Source organism: Euleptes europaea, chromosome 15 (assembly GCF_029931775.1).
Source record: "Euleptes europaea isolate rEulEur1 chromosome 15, rEulEur1.hap1, whole genome shotgun sequence".
Lineage (NCBI taxonomy): Eukaryota > Metazoa > Chordata > Lepidosauria > Squamata > Sphaerodactylidae > Euleptes > Euleptes europaea.
Window position 1 is genome coordinate 38008030 of NC_079326.1, and position 15870 is coordinate 38023899.

The following is a 15870-nucleotide window of genomic DNA, read 5'->3' on the forward strand; positions in this document are numbered from 1 at the left end:
TAAGCCCCCATGCAGTTTTGAGAATTCAGATGGGGGAAATGTGCATCTAGAGAGTGGCAAATCCAAGGCAAAAAATCCCATGCATCAATGACAATAGGATCCAACCTTATGAGTTTTGTTGTCATTTTACTTTGGGTGAAGAGTATTTCCACCTGGTTATAGAGATAACACATAACAGCTGCCAGCTCGAACATCAAGCAAGAAATTGGATGAATTTGAACTAAGTGCTGGGCCCTTGCATCAACCCAGATCTCACCACTACCTGACTTTAAAAAAAAAAAAAAAACCTTAAGGATAACAACTCTTGTTTTTTCTTTTCTTTATTACTATTATATCGTTTTTGTTGATATGTAAAATGAAGAAAATAAAAATATATATTATATATATATATATATATATATATATATATATATATATATATATATATATATATATATATATATATATAAAGGATCACAACCCTTGAGAAGCTACGCCTATGCTATAAAGCACTGGTTCCCAACCAGGAGTCCGCGAGAACTAAATTAAGGTCCGCGAAACAAAGTTATAAACCCATAATAAATTAATATTTTAAATTAAAAGTTCTCTATTATAAAATATATATATTCAAATATTATTCTAAGTTTAATGTTTAACTAACAGTTATGATTAAAGTTTATTTTCAAATTCTCAGGAATTTTTATTTTGAACCTTGGGGTCCCTGCACCGAACAAAAAAGTCCTAGTGGTCCCTGGTCAAAAAAAGGTTGGGAACCACTATGGCGAGGCTGGTTCCCAACCCTTGGAAGAACCGCCCGCCAGCAATCACGTGGAGGCATGCTCACACACGTGCTCATCCTCAGGACAGAGGACGTGAACCCGGCCAGCCCTGCCTCCAACATCAGGACGCTTTAGCCCGGCTTCTCTGCAGTTATGGAGCTCAACCACGGGCACGACCTCCCCATTCACAACGCGAACCCTTCCCTCCTTTGCAAAGAGGTGCTTGCAAACCACCAAGCCGCGCTTCCTAGTAGTAGCAAGTCGCCTCTGCTCACCGCTCGGTTGCCGGCTTCCTCCTTGGATCCGCCCCGGTGGGCTCACCGCTGCTCAAGCCCCCTCTCGCCAGCAAAGACAGGGGCGCATCAAATAATGCGTGCACCTAATAACCCCGTCCCGTTTACACACTCCTTGCTACTTTCTGTCATCCCCAAAGAGAGACGAGAATAACGCCTTCGCCGTCTGTGCCGTCGCTTCCGCCTTGCTGGAGCGGAGACTACATTTCCCAGGATGCACGGCGCCGCCATCGCGTTGCCTGTCGGGAGCTGTAGTTTTCGTGAGACGCTTCGCCTCTGCACGTTTGGAATTGAATTGTGTTTGCTAGACCGCCACTGTTTGGAGTGTAATTTCACGGTGTTTAAATAAGCGTGTGTGTAAAGTGCCGTCAAGTCGCAGCCGACTTATGGCGACCCCTTTTTTGGGGGTTTTCATGGCAAGAGACTAGCAGAGGTGGTTTGCCAGTGCCTTCCTCTGCACAGAAACCCTGGACTTCCTTGGTGGTCTCCCTTCCGAATACTAACCAAGGCTGACCCTGCTTAGCTTCTGAGATCTGATGAGATCAGGCTAGCCTGGGCTATCCAGGTCAGGGCTTTAAATAAGTACAGTTGCAATAAGTACAGATGCTAGGGGGCATCTCTGCACCACAGAATTGGCAGTCTCTGAACCTACGCATGTGTACTCCGAAGCCAGCCTACTGAATTCAATGGGGCTCGATCTTATGTAAATGTTAATAGGACCAAAGTTTTTCCATTGTTTCATTGCCCATTCTCTCTCTGCTGAGAATTTTTTTTACAGAACTAGAGTTCGTCAAACGAGAGTTCTAAGCATCTCACCAAACAAGAATCCCCAAAATTGTTTAGAGGATGCTTGAAAACGTTTGTTTCACAACACTAATCTCCTCCTTTACAACTGGCACACAACGCAACTTATGCAATAACGGTTTATTAAAATGGCAATTCTTTACTAACTTCCGCCGATGAAGTAAAACGTCCTACTCGAGAGTAAGCCCTGAACAGTCTGTAGATTAACCTGCTAATCTCACTGTAGATGGAAATTCATGGTACCCCTTGGAAGTATGCTAATAGCATCCTGCGTCTGCTGAACAGGTGCTGAAGTGGAAAATTTGCCGGCAATGCTTATTGATAATGCTAGCAAGGTTGCACAGACTTCAACCCCACTAGCCTCCTTTTGGCATGACTGAAGTTCAAATTAAAGTTTGTACTATGTGGTCGGAAAAATAGACTTATTGCAGCCCAACCCTAAGACCCCAATGCGCTGACACAGCTTCAAGCAGGCACATCTCCAGATATACTGGTGTATCTTTGAGATGTCCCATGTAAAACTTATACACCACCCTAAGCCATTCAGAGGCCATTGAGCATCTTATGTCATTTAATGAGTTTTTATCACACTCGGTTCTTGTAGGTTATCCAGGCTGTGTGACCGTGATCTTGGTATTTTCTTTCCTGACGTTTCGTCAGCAGCTGTGGCAGGCATCTTCAGAGGAGTAACACTGAAGGTTAACCCCCTTCTGACTATATCTATTACTCTTCCTACACACTTGACACTGAGAGACACTGTCCTTCAGTGTTACTCCTCTGAAGATGCCTGCCACAGCTGCTGGCGAAATGTCAGGAAAGAAAATACCAAGACCACGGTCACACAGCCCGGATAACCTACAAGAACCGATGAACTCTGACCGTGAAAGCCTTCGACAATATTTTTATCACACTGTTCCTAAAGTAGTAGTAGTAGTCGTTTATTGCTCATTAACAAAGTCATAAGCATATACATATAAGACTGTTCCTTAAGGGCGGCATGCATTTATTACAAGGATCACTTTAAAAAGAAAAAAAATGATGAGTATCACTGTATGACATTATTTATTTAATTTAAAATATTTCTCTCCCTTTGCAGTCTACCCTGAGCTTGTTTATACAATCAGAATATTCATCCAGTCAAACTATGCATTTTACTGTATTTGCAATTTCTTTTGCATTGACTACATTCACTGTATATGGCTGAGCCAAGTAACATTGCCCACTGTTTGTTTGTTTATTTATTTTATAAATTTGTCGCCCGCCCTTCCCAGCCAAAGCCGGCTCAGGGCAGGTAACATCATTTAAAAACCATATCACATCATATCGGCAATAATAAAAATCACAATAAAATTACCGCTTAAAAAAAAACAACCAAGATGGCACACAGTTCGCATTATAATGAGAGCCACACAGGCAACCACCCCTTCAAATCCATACAATTTAGCATATGGGAGGGTTGGGAGGCCTATAAAGATGATACCTGCGGCTGTCCTCAACTATAGGCATGGTGGGAAAGCTCTGTCTTGCAGGCGCTGTGGAACTCCTTAAGGTCCCGCCTAAGTTATGCCTAAGGTGACCAGGTACTCCTTTTCAGAGAACAGTCTTTTTCTTTTTAGCCTGTCTTCCGAAATGTCAGGGTTGTGCTTGTGTCCAATAAAACTGGCTGCAGTAGGTGTGGAGACTAAAATCCTGTGTAGTTACAGGGTACCAAGAGCTACCTGCAGTTGGAACAAGGGCTGCTCAAACTAACCAGGATGTTTGGAGTGAATGAAAGATGATGACCTATAAGAAGGGCAGGGTGAGCGGGGCCTTGAAAATTTCCCCATCAACAGTTAGCACCCGGCTAAGGAGACAGCACTGGACCTATGGTGAGATAAATAAAACAAGAGTCTAGTGGCACCTAACATTTATATCAGCATAAGATTTTGTGAGTCACAGCTCCCTTCTTTAGGTGCATTGGAGTGTAAATGCACCAGGTAGATGCTTTTTTGTTCACAACAGAGAGATGTACTTCTAGCTAAATGTATGTGTACATTTGCATCTATGAATACATCTACACATTTTGCCTTCTTCCCCCCAAAAAAACATGACTTCTAGCTAATTGTGTGTACATTTGTATTTATGAATACATCTACAAAATTTTGCCTTCTCCCCCCCAAAAAAACCCCATAAATGACTTCTAGCTAAATGTATGCATACATTTGCATCTATGAATACATCCACAAAGTTTGCGTTCTCTCCCCCCCACAAAAAACATACATGACTACCCTAGTTATGCCCAACTGCCATGCAATGGCGAACTGGGTCTAAAAATATTGGTTGCCAGGAGACAAAGGGGGCCCACCCACAAGGTTATAATTTAATATTTATAAGAAATAAAATTTTCAAAAAATACATACCGTAAGCGAGGGGGGAAAAGGTACAATTAAAATTTTGGTTGCATGCAGTGTGCAACTTCTATTATATTTTCAATAGTATCTATTCTAGTATTTATATTTTCAATAGTATCTATTCTATTTCAATAGTATGGAACTTCTATTATATTTTCAAGCTACTAAAAGGTCACTAACGTTTTTTTTTAACATATTGTCTAATGTTTAAGGGCCCCCACTTCCATCAGGGGCCCACAGGGCCCTCGTGCCACCAGGAAAGCTGACCCAATGGCCAGTCCACCACTGCTGCCATGGATCAATGATGTGCAAGGGGAGAAATTGAGCGGCAACTTTAGTCCCTGTAGCACCAGAAATACATATATTATGGGTGGGTGAGCGAATATCCTCTCTTCTTGGCAAGCTATGAGGACTAGGCATGCATGGGTTGAATTCAATGGTTGAGCGATTTTAGACTTATATTTATGTTGATTCCAATTATGTATTATATTTTAAAATCATGCTCTCAACGGCTCTTTATGAGTGACAAGTATTTATTGGGGTATATACTTGCTATCCTTTTCATGTATGTATATTTATGTATATCTTTTATTTGCTGGTCTTGGACCGTATTAAACTTATTATTATAATATATACACACTGCTGCCATGGATCAATGATGTGCAAGGGGAGAAATTGAGTGGCAACTTTAGTCCCCGTGGCACCGGAATGTGTGTGTGTGTGTTAAGTGCCGTCAAGTCGCTTCCGACTCATGGCGACCCTATGAATGAAAGTCCTCCAAAATGTCCTATCTTTGACAGCCTTGCTCAGCTCTTGCAAATTGAGGGCTGTGGCTTCCTTTATTGAGTCCATCCATCTCTTGTTGGGTCTTCCTCTTTTCCTGCCGCCCTCCACTTTTCCTAGCATGACTGTCTTTTCCAGTGACTCTTGTCTTCTCATAATGACCAAAACAGGATAGCCTCAGTTTAGTCATTTTAGCTTCTAGGGTCAGTTCAGGCTTGATTTGATCGATAACCCACTGATTTGTTTTTTTTGCACCGGAATATATATATATACACACACACACACACACACACATATATATACACACACACATACCCCACACATACATACATACACACACACACACACACATATATATACACACACACACACCACACACATACATACATATACATACATACACACATATACACACACACATATACACACATACATGCATATATATATATATATATACACAAACATACATATATATATACATACACACACATATATACACATACATACACACACACACACATATACACATACATATATACACATACACACACACACACATATACGCATACACACACACACATATATACACACACATATACACACACACCCCACACACATATACACACACACACACCCCACACACACATACATATACATATACACACACACATATATATACACATACATACATACATATATATATATATATATATTGTGGGTGGGTGAGCGAATACCCCCTCTTCTTGGGGGTATTGGAGGGGGGGTGGTTTGGATTTTTTTTTTTGCACCCTCCTCTGATTTTTGCACCATCTCCAGGCACTGGGGCAAGAGTGAGGCGGGATATGATTATAATGTATACACACTGCTGCCATGGATCAATGATGTGCAAGGGGAGCAATTGAGGGGCAACTTTAGTCCCCGTGGCACCGGAAAATACACAAATAAATAAATAAATAGTTTGCACTATCTCCAGGCACTGGGGCAAGAGTGAGGCGGGATACCGGGGGTGGGCGGAGGGGTGTTGTCTGTGCGTGGCAGAGGCTTGCGGGAAGCGGCCCGGCGGCCCCAGCTCCTTCCCTTCCCTTCCCTTCCCTTCCCAGGCGGCGGGGACTCAGGGCTCCTCGGGGCCGACCCCTCCCCTCCCCCTCCCCGCCAGCCACTCGCCGCCTCGGGTTTCCCGCGTCCTCCCCCTCCTCCACTGACGCAGTCCGTGTGCTGCACCAGATCCTAACATGGCGGCGGCGAGGCGGCGGTGAGGAGCGCGGCGGGAGGGAGCGCCCAGGCCCAGCGGGTGAGCGCCCGGCCGCCTCGCCTCGCCTCAGCCGCTCCGTCGGGGGCGTGTGGGGGGCGATGGACCCCGGGCCCCACAAATGGACGGGGCGGCGTGAGGGGAGGGGTCGTCGCTCGCAACTGTGGCGGGAAGGAGACGAAGAAGGGGGGGGGGAGAGAGAGAGAGTGCAGGAAGAGGGCTGTTTTATTTTTTGCTCTCTCCCAGTTTGAATCTGCCTCACGCTGACTTGGGGGGGGGAGGGGAGGGGGGGCGGCCTGTCCCCACCGCCAGACCCCCACCAAAAGGCTTCACTCTAGGGAGCTTCGCCCCTCTCTCAACAAGTCCGGGGGGGGGGGGGAAGAGCAGTGGGGTTTGGGGCCGAGAGAGGCGGAAGGGGAAGAGAAATATCGGGCCCTGAATTTGGGGGCGCGGGGAGGGAGAGAGAGACGCCTGCTCTGATTATTGTAATGTTTTGGGCAGGAGGCGACGGGAAACGTGAGGGGGGGGGCCCGACCCCCTCTTTGTTTTAATTTTGCCTTTTTTTGTTTTCGCCACGAAAAGTGCTTTGCAATTCCTTTTATGTGTTTTTTTTTCTAGGGTGGGAAGTCGCATCTCTGCAATTGGGGTGGGGGGTGGGGAGAGAGTAACGTGGCTTTAATAGTAGCCTAGCAGAGAGTTACGAAGAGGCGCAGATACTTAGAGGAGGTGGGATAACAGACACCCCAATGGGGGTGGGTGGGTGTGGGGGGAGGCCTGGCAAAGTAATTAACACAACTAATTGCTTGCAAGACTCTGGGTTGCCGTGGAAAGGCAAAGTCGCTGTTGTGATTGCTGTCTCACCTCTTAGACAAGTTGGTGACAATAGGCTAGATTTGTGCTTATCTATGGGCTCCTTCATGAAACGGGCTTTGGTGGAGTGTGCTGAATGCTGGACTTCTATCTGAAGAAGCGAGCTGTGGTATCTGAAGGAGTGAGTTGTGGCTCACAAAAGCTCGTACCCTACCAGAAAATGTTTTTGTTAGTCTTGAAGGGGCTATTGGACTCTTGCCCCTTTTCTACTACTGCAGACAGACTAACAACGGCTACCCACTGTGAATCGTCTTCTAAAAAAAGAGTTTGCATTTGGGGGAAGGGGAATGTGCAGTGAGGAACGTGCAAATCATGTGCATGTGAAAATGTGCATTCTGCAATGTAAGGAGGAAACACTGAATTGGGTGTGTTTTAAAAATCCAGGGCCTTTGCTACTTGAATCCATTCTCTCAGTGGATGGAAATGAGGAGCGGGATCTGTTTTGGAAGTGATCTGGAGTGAATGCTGAGGTGGCAACGTTTGAGGATGGCCCAAATGTATTTGGGGTGATGAAATCCAGTATAGACTGTGAAGAATTTGAGAATTTACCCTATTCACCCACTCTCCAAAGTGGGAAAATCGGGTAAATGAGCAACAGTATAGCAGACAAGGTTGAACAGTGTATGGATGCCATAAGATGACATGTTGGTGGTCTGTGACTGGAGCTCCTCTCTATAAAAAATTTAAATAGCAGTGGAGGTTAGGGATTGGGTTGGGATTTTATCTCCAACACACACACTGTTTTCCAGGTGGAAATTATCTCTCCCACCCCCAGCTACTCCAGGCAAATTGGAGCTTGGTCAGGGAGGCAGTTTACATTGGGCAAAGCAGAGTAGGACCTCTGAGCACCATTCCACAGTCCCTATTCAAGTCATTCCTTCCTACAGATTAAAAATAAGAGTTGGTTTTTATATGCCGACTTTCTCTACCATTTAAGGCAGAATCAAACCAGCTTACAATTACCTTCCCCTCCCCACAACAGACACCCTGTGAGGTAGGTGAGGCTGAGAGAGCTCTAAGAGAACTGTGACTAGTCCAAGGTCACCTAGTAGGCTTTGTGTGTAGGAGTGGGGAAACCAACCTGGTTCTCCAGATTAGAGTCCACTGCTCCAAACCACCTCTCTTAACCACTATACCACGCTGGATGGGTCTCATGGATCTCCAGTTTCTCATGTAGTTTGGCCAAGTGAATGTAAAATAATAAATGTTTAGGGGAAAAATGTTTAACTATGCCTATACATTGATGGGGGTTCAAATTGACACTAAAGGGGCATTGTTGGTTCAGTGTATGGAGGCAATGTAAAGACCAACTCAGTGTTGGAAATCATTAGGAACAGAGTTAACAATAAAATGGCATTGCAATGCTTTTGAGGTAAATCTGTGATGCAGCCACATTTGGTCGTTCCGTATCAAAAAATATAGTTTTAGAAAAGAACATATATAATACAAGAACTTGGTCATGCAATGAAATTGTCAGTAGGTGCAGAATAAATCAATGGTAAGTACCATTTCGCCATGACCTGGATAGCCCAGGCTAGCCTGATCTCGTCAGATCCCAGAAGCTAGGGTGGGTAAACCCTGGTAAGTCTTTGGATGGGAGACCTCCAATGAATACCAGGGTCGTGACATGGAGGCAGGCAATGGCAAACCACCTCTGAAAGTATTATTTCATATAATATGTAGTTAACTTGGGGAAATCACTGCCTCAGGCTGATGTAATGGCATTTTAGAAAAATAGGTCTAAATGGAAAATAGGTCTAAATGGCCATGTCATCTGAATGTAACTTCTGTGTTCCAGCTTTACTGTACTTCTGAATACCAAATGTTTGGGACATACAATGGGGGGAGGCTGTTGACCAGCCATGGCTGCTATGGCAGGCTGGTCTCCAGTTTGATTCAGCAGGGCTCTTATCCAGTGGAAACTGGCAACTGACTAACATGTTCTTTATTGGTAGCGCTATAGCCCTGTTCACATATTACAGTGAATGCACATTCATCATGCATGAATCTGTAAGAAAGAGTCAATGTGTGTTCACTTGATAAATGAAGCTGGGGACCAGTACCTGGATAAATGTGCAGATTCAATCACGTCCAGCTGTTCATATGTTGAATATAGCATGAGAATTGGCCTGGGTGGTAGACTCAATACACATACAGAAAAATCATGTGTACATTGTATATAGGTTATACATAAATTCACTTTAACTTGTAAACAGGGCTTATCCTGACCACATTACCTAGGAATAAATCCGTTGATATTACTGAGTGCAGATGTGCAGCCTAACAGCCCAATCTTGTGAACATATACTTGGGAGGCATGTTCTATTGAGTTCAGAGAGAATTGATTCCATGTAAATGTACATAGGATTACAGGCTTAAACTGAAACAATTGTACTTCTTGTCCTAGGTCAGTTGTTGGTTACCTACTGTTGAACTGTTACACTTGAAATTAACCCTTTTGGAAAATATCACTGTCATCTTCCATGCAGCTGAAGTGTAAACTTGATAAAATAATGCATTTGTTGATAATTCCAGCAGCTGCTAGACAGATGACCCTTTGGTCAGTGTTGTAGAGTTTCAATTGGTGTTCTCCCCCTCCATATTTACATTCCTGTCACAGCCATATTGGTAAGTGTGCCACAAATCAAATCCAAACTACAACTTGGTGTCACAGTATACATACAGTTTTCTGTGCCTTGTCTGGCTTTGCTTTTAGTTTAATCGACGAGGGAGAGAATGGTGTAGAAATGGTAGACAGAGGGCTACTATCTGTAAACTTATTTTTGCGGTGTCCTTTGCTTCTTGTCTTCCTTATAGGCCTCACATATGGGAGGGGTGTATTAGTCTGGAAGAAAACACTTCAGCAACTAACACATTTTATTCTGGCATAAGCATCTAGGTGAATTAGAGCCCACTTCCTAAAATGCATGAGGTGGATCCAGATGGCCGACATATCTGGTATGGAGTGGGGGGAAAGTTGCAAGCTGGATCTAAAGGCCATGTACTGCAGTAGGTCCAAGGTTTGACATTATTGTGTAAAATGCAGCTGCTCTCAAAGTAAAGTGACTGCTTGTAACAGCTGTAATTGGCGATAATGTTATCTCTCTAGTTTTGCTAAGGTGATTAACGCCAATAATGAATGATTTAGGTATCCCATATACCTTGCAAAATGCAGTCAGATTTCTTAATGAAATCTAACTTTCATGTTGGAGTCTCCCTTTAGAAGTTCTTTTGTTGAAGAATGCCGACTTTTGGGTCTGCAGCAGAAATGTCTCTTGGGAGACTGAAATGTTCTTCCAGTAGTTTCTGAATGTTGTAATTTTTTTAAAACGTCAGATCTGTGTCCTTTATTGTTTTGTATAGAGATTGACCTGTTTGTCAGGGTTATGTAGGGAGGAGAAGAACATCGTTGACAGGTGATGTAATATATCATATTGGAGGATGAGAAAATGAATGAATCCCTTATGGTGTTGGCTGATGTTGCTGGGTCCTGTAACAGTGTTGCTTGAGTGGATATTGATTTATTGTGGTGACTGCCTTTGCTGGCCTATTGTTGCTGGTAAGAAACCATTTTATTTATTTATTTAAAACATTTATGTGCCACCTTTTTACCCAAATAGAGTCCCCAAGGTGGTGAACATCAGAACATTTCAACATTAATACATTCAAGACATTAAAACAGCATTTAAAATACAGTATGTGTAAAATATTTAAATAATTAAATAAAAACATACAAAAACACATATTTTTAGGTTGGGGAGCTGTCTGTAAGCAAGGAGAGGTTTACCACCCAGGCCAATAAGTAAGATTTTCCATATTACTGATCACTGATTATGTTGGACTGGTTTGAGCATGGAGCTATAGGTGACAACTTGTAGAGTACTGTTTTTCTCCCCCCCCCCTTTGAGCCTCTTTTGTAGGGTGAGATTCCTGGGTGAGTTTGGCTTTCTCAGTATGTTTCTTCACTTTCTGCATAATCATCAGAATGTCTGTTGTAAATCCTTCAATGCTATGTCCCTGTCTAAGAAATTAGAAAAAAGAGACGACGAGTCACTGGAAAAGACAGTCATGCTAGGAAAAGTTGAGGACAGCAGGAAAAGAGGAAGACCCAACAAGAGGTGGATTGACTCAATAAAGGAAGCCCCAGCCTTCAATTTGCAAGATCTGAGCAAGGCTGTCAAAGTTAGGACCTTTTGGAGGACTTTCATTCATAGGGTCGCCATGAGTCGAAAGCGACTTGACGGCACTTAACACACACAATATAGGGCTTGGCTATAGCGAGTGGATTGTATCCTGTGTTCAGGATGCTTTCTGGTATAAGATGCTGCTGATATATTCAACATATGGGTGGTGTCTACAAAATTAGCTTGTTGCTTGAACTGATTGAGATTCAGGTTGATGGGGAAGTGGATGTTGTTGAAATCCTGGTGGATTCTCTCAAGGGTATCCTTCCCCTGAGGCCAGTTAATGAAAATGTCATCATTGTAACATTTTCCTGAACTGGACTTGGGAAAGATAGTTGACAGGAGGATTTGGGGGATAGGAGTTAAGGAAGGGTATCTCTAAGTCAGCCATGAGGATGTTGGCCTACTGTGGCATCATGTATTGATGGCAGTGCCATTAATTATTTCCTGGGTGTCCAAAAATCTAAAGTATCTAACTAGAATTGAATTTTTATTGTATGTATTGCTTTTACCTGATGTTATCCACTCTGAGCCCGGCTTTGGCCGAGATAGAGGGCGGGTTACAAGTCCAAAGATTTTTTTAAAAAGTAATTGTGGTTGAGCACAAAGTGACACAAGATTTGGTTGCTAGCTGTGCTGTGGTATTATCAGAGATTCCTGATAGCTTGTAATTTGTTTGTGTATGGCATATTGGAGTACTGATGGTGTAGGTCTGTAGCTTAGAATTGGATAGGTTATGTTTTGCAAGAACAACCTTTTCACAAAGCACTTAGACCCAAGACACTGTTATCCTAATGAGTTTGGTAGGAAGAATTCATAGTTATGTTGTTTGTGTGGCATACAGTACAAAAACCTGGAATCCAGAATATTACTTGGTTTCCTAAGAATATTGGACCTATTCACACTAATATTTTATCTAATAGTGATCATTAATTATTTGTATTTTGTCATGAGCTTGCTGTTTGTTTTTTCTGAAGTGAATAAATTAACAATCAAAGGACCGATTTCCTCCCTTTGGCCATGCGTAGCTTAAAACAGTTTTAGTGAATTGAAACATTGAGGCGGGAAATGGAAGATTTCAGTTTTTGCAGAGGAACAAGACAATCATGAGGTAGTTGTGTAATTGCTCAAATTTATTAATTTTGTCTAATTACGCTGTGGTGAGTTGCCTAGTTACCATCTGCAAATGTTTGCAGGAGTGAGAGTTCTGGTAAGGGAATCAGTTGAAGCCAACATTGTGAAGTCTATAATCGTGTGTACAATTGATTTTATTTAGTGTGTGACTGTGAATATTTTGTTTGAGGCACGTGCTGGGGGTGGGATGGATTTCCTAGCTGAAACTGCATTCTCGTCCTCCTGACTCTTGCATTTTGTTTCTCATAGTGAGGGTCGGACTCCCTCCTTCCTTCCTGATGTTGAACTGCTGTTGAGGTGAAATAATGTAAAGCAAATATACACTCCCAGTGAATACAAATGGAACTGTGAATTCAAGTGCTGATTACCCATTAAGCTTTACTTATTGCACAGGCTTAATGGGAGCAGTCCTCCCCCATCACCACTAATGCAAGCTGTCCATCTTCCCCATTACCTTAAACACATCCCAGATTTGGCTGGAGAAGTGTGGGATGGGGCTTAAGGACTAAGAAGCTGAAGAGAAGCAGTGTGATAAGGGCAGGAGAAAGAATAAAAAGGAGGGAGGGAGAGGTGGAGAAAGCCAAAGAAGAAGTGAACTTAAAAAGGGATAAGGAAGAAATTTGGAAGGAGTTAGGATATAGGGCAGAAAGTGAGCACCAGGAGACAGTTTGCGGACACCATAGTGCCCAAGGGTACCATGTTGGTGATCAATCAGGGACATTACTTCTCAGAATGGAAGTCCAAGTTGAAAGTCATAAGAAGGGTAGAGGAATGTGTGTGGATGTGTTTTTGTTTCTTTGATTTTTTTGTCCTGTTTTTCCCCTTCAAAGAAGAATCAAGGTGGCTTCCATATTATGAACATCTAGGGAAAAACATGCCAGTGTGGTGTAGTGGTTAAGAGCGGTGGTTTGGAGCGGTGGACTCTGATCTGGAGAACCATGGTTGATTCCCCACTCCTCCACATGAGCGGTGGAGGCTAATCTGGTGAACTGGATTTGTTTCCCACCCCTACACATGAAGCCAGCTGGGTAACCTTGTGCTAGTGACAGCTCTTAGAGCTCTCTCAGCCCACCTACCTTACAGGTGTCTGTTGTGGGAAGGGAAGGGAAGGTGATTGTAAGCCGGTTTGATTCTTTCTTAAGGGGTAGAGAAAGTTGGCATATAAAAACCAACTCTTCTTCTTCTTCAGTATTGTCAAACACAGTGAGAAAACCTTAATATAGGATGAACAGGATAAAACCGTAAATACCATATACCCCACCTTACTTAGAGATCTCAGTCTTCTCCAGAGGATCTCAAGTCTCTTAATGTTCTCCAAAAGCCCTTCTCAACTAGCTTCCTTTAAAAAAAAAAAAAAAAAGGTGGGTAAATGGTGTGATGTGGATCAGGCAATAGCAAACCACCTCTGAATGTCTCTTGCCTTGAAAACCCTACACGGTCTCCCTAAATCAGCTGTGACTTGATGACAGCAAAGAAAAAGTGGTTCCTAATAATTGGAGCCACAGCTGCAAGGGCCATGACCATGGAGGGGCTATCTGACCAAATTACTCAGGTGGAGTTGCTGTGTGAGTTCATACATGTGTTCAAGGGCCATAGCTTGTTCACAGTTTGAATTTGGATAATCTGCGTTAAAATGCTGACCAGAACTTTGTCAGCAATAAAACACTGCCTTGTGCATTGGAAAGGTCAAGTTAACATTGGTTTTTAGCCAGCACCCTGTTCCTTGTCTAGTTTCAATCCCTTATTTCGGCATACTTATATTGTGAGGTACATGTGTATGGTAAATTTTGGCACTAGAACGTACTTGTTCTTCTCTTCAACCCTTGAGAAGAAGGCCAGGATGTCTCATAGGCCAGGGGTCTGCAAACTGCGGCTCCCGAGCCACATGCGTCTCTTTGGCCCGTTGAGTGTGGCTCTCCGGACTTAGTTCGGAGCCCCTGCTCTTGCGCCTGCTCGCACTGGCAGCCGGGCTGCGGAGCCGGCGCGCCTGAGAGAGAGAGGGGGCAAGCGGGCGCGCTGTCTCTCTCTCCCCCCCCCCCGTCGTGGAGAATGGCCGGGTCCCCCTTTCCCTCAGTGGTTGGGAGGCTAAAGCCTCCCCTCTATCTGCGCGATTGCTGGGCGGGCGGCTCAGCGGTTCCTGGCCCCCCGCCCACCTATCAACTGTTGGGCAGGGCGGGCTTCCTTTGGTGGACATGGCCTCCGGCTGAGTCCCATTGGGAGGCCATGTCTACCCACTGGCTTTCTTGGCGGTAGACCAGGACTCCGAGGAGGGGGAAAAGTCCCCCTTCAGAGGCCAGGTCTACCAATTGGCTTCTAAGGGCCTCCGGAGGCCAGGTCTACTGCCAAGAAAGCCAATGGGTAGACCTGGCCTCCCAATGGGACTCAGCCGGAGGCAAGGTCTACCAATAGGCTTTTATGGCGATAGACCAGGCCTCCAGACGAGGACTCCGGACGGGGAGGGAGAAATGGCAGGGACTTACAATTTAATGTTTATCAATAAATAAGATCACTATTAAGTATGATATCAAGTTTTATTCAGTGTATCTATAGTTTAATTAAGACTTAAAACTTTAATTAAAGTTTATTAGGTTAATAAACAGTGTACCTACCTATATAGTTTAAGTTTAAGAAATTTGGCTCTCAAAAGAAATCTCAGTCGTTGTACTGTTGATATTTGGCTCTTTTGACTAATGAGTTTGCCGACCTCTGTCATAGGCCATAAGTGATTGTCACCATTGCCTTATGTTGATGCCTCATGTTGATGCCTTATGGCTCTGTGATCAGTAGTCCCTGCCGGGTTATAATTGTTGGGTTTGGGAGTAAAGTTTGAAGGGAGCAGGAGGTGAAGGAGACAAGCTACCAAAGAAATATGGTAGCCTCCGTATTTGTGCTGGCCACAGTTCTGCTTGCAAACATCTGCTCCACCCAGTTTGCCTGCACCTCTTGTGCTGTGAGTAGTGGCTGTATCTTACTGTGAGTACAAGCAAGAAAGGTCAGATTAAGGCTATCACAGGATATGAGGCCTAGACAGTAGTAAGCAGCAAGCACCAGTCCACAATACATACTTAAACTGTGCAGTTGCTACAGTTTATTCAAGGTTTAGACCATAGGGCCATATTGGTGATTGTTCTCTCATACAATGGCGTACTTCTTGGTGCCTGGTCATACCCTGGTTATCTCAACAATGGGAACTTAAAGTGGTTTACATCGTTCTCCTCTCCTCCATTTTATCCTCACAACAACTCTGCAAAGTAGGTTAGGGTGAGAGTATGTGACTGGCCCAAGGTCACCCAGGAAGCTTCTGTGGCACAATGGGGATTTGAATCTGGGTCTTCCAGACCCTAGTTCAGCACTCTAACCACTAGTAATAGTACAGGAATATATTCTAGGTGGAATCACTCTAAG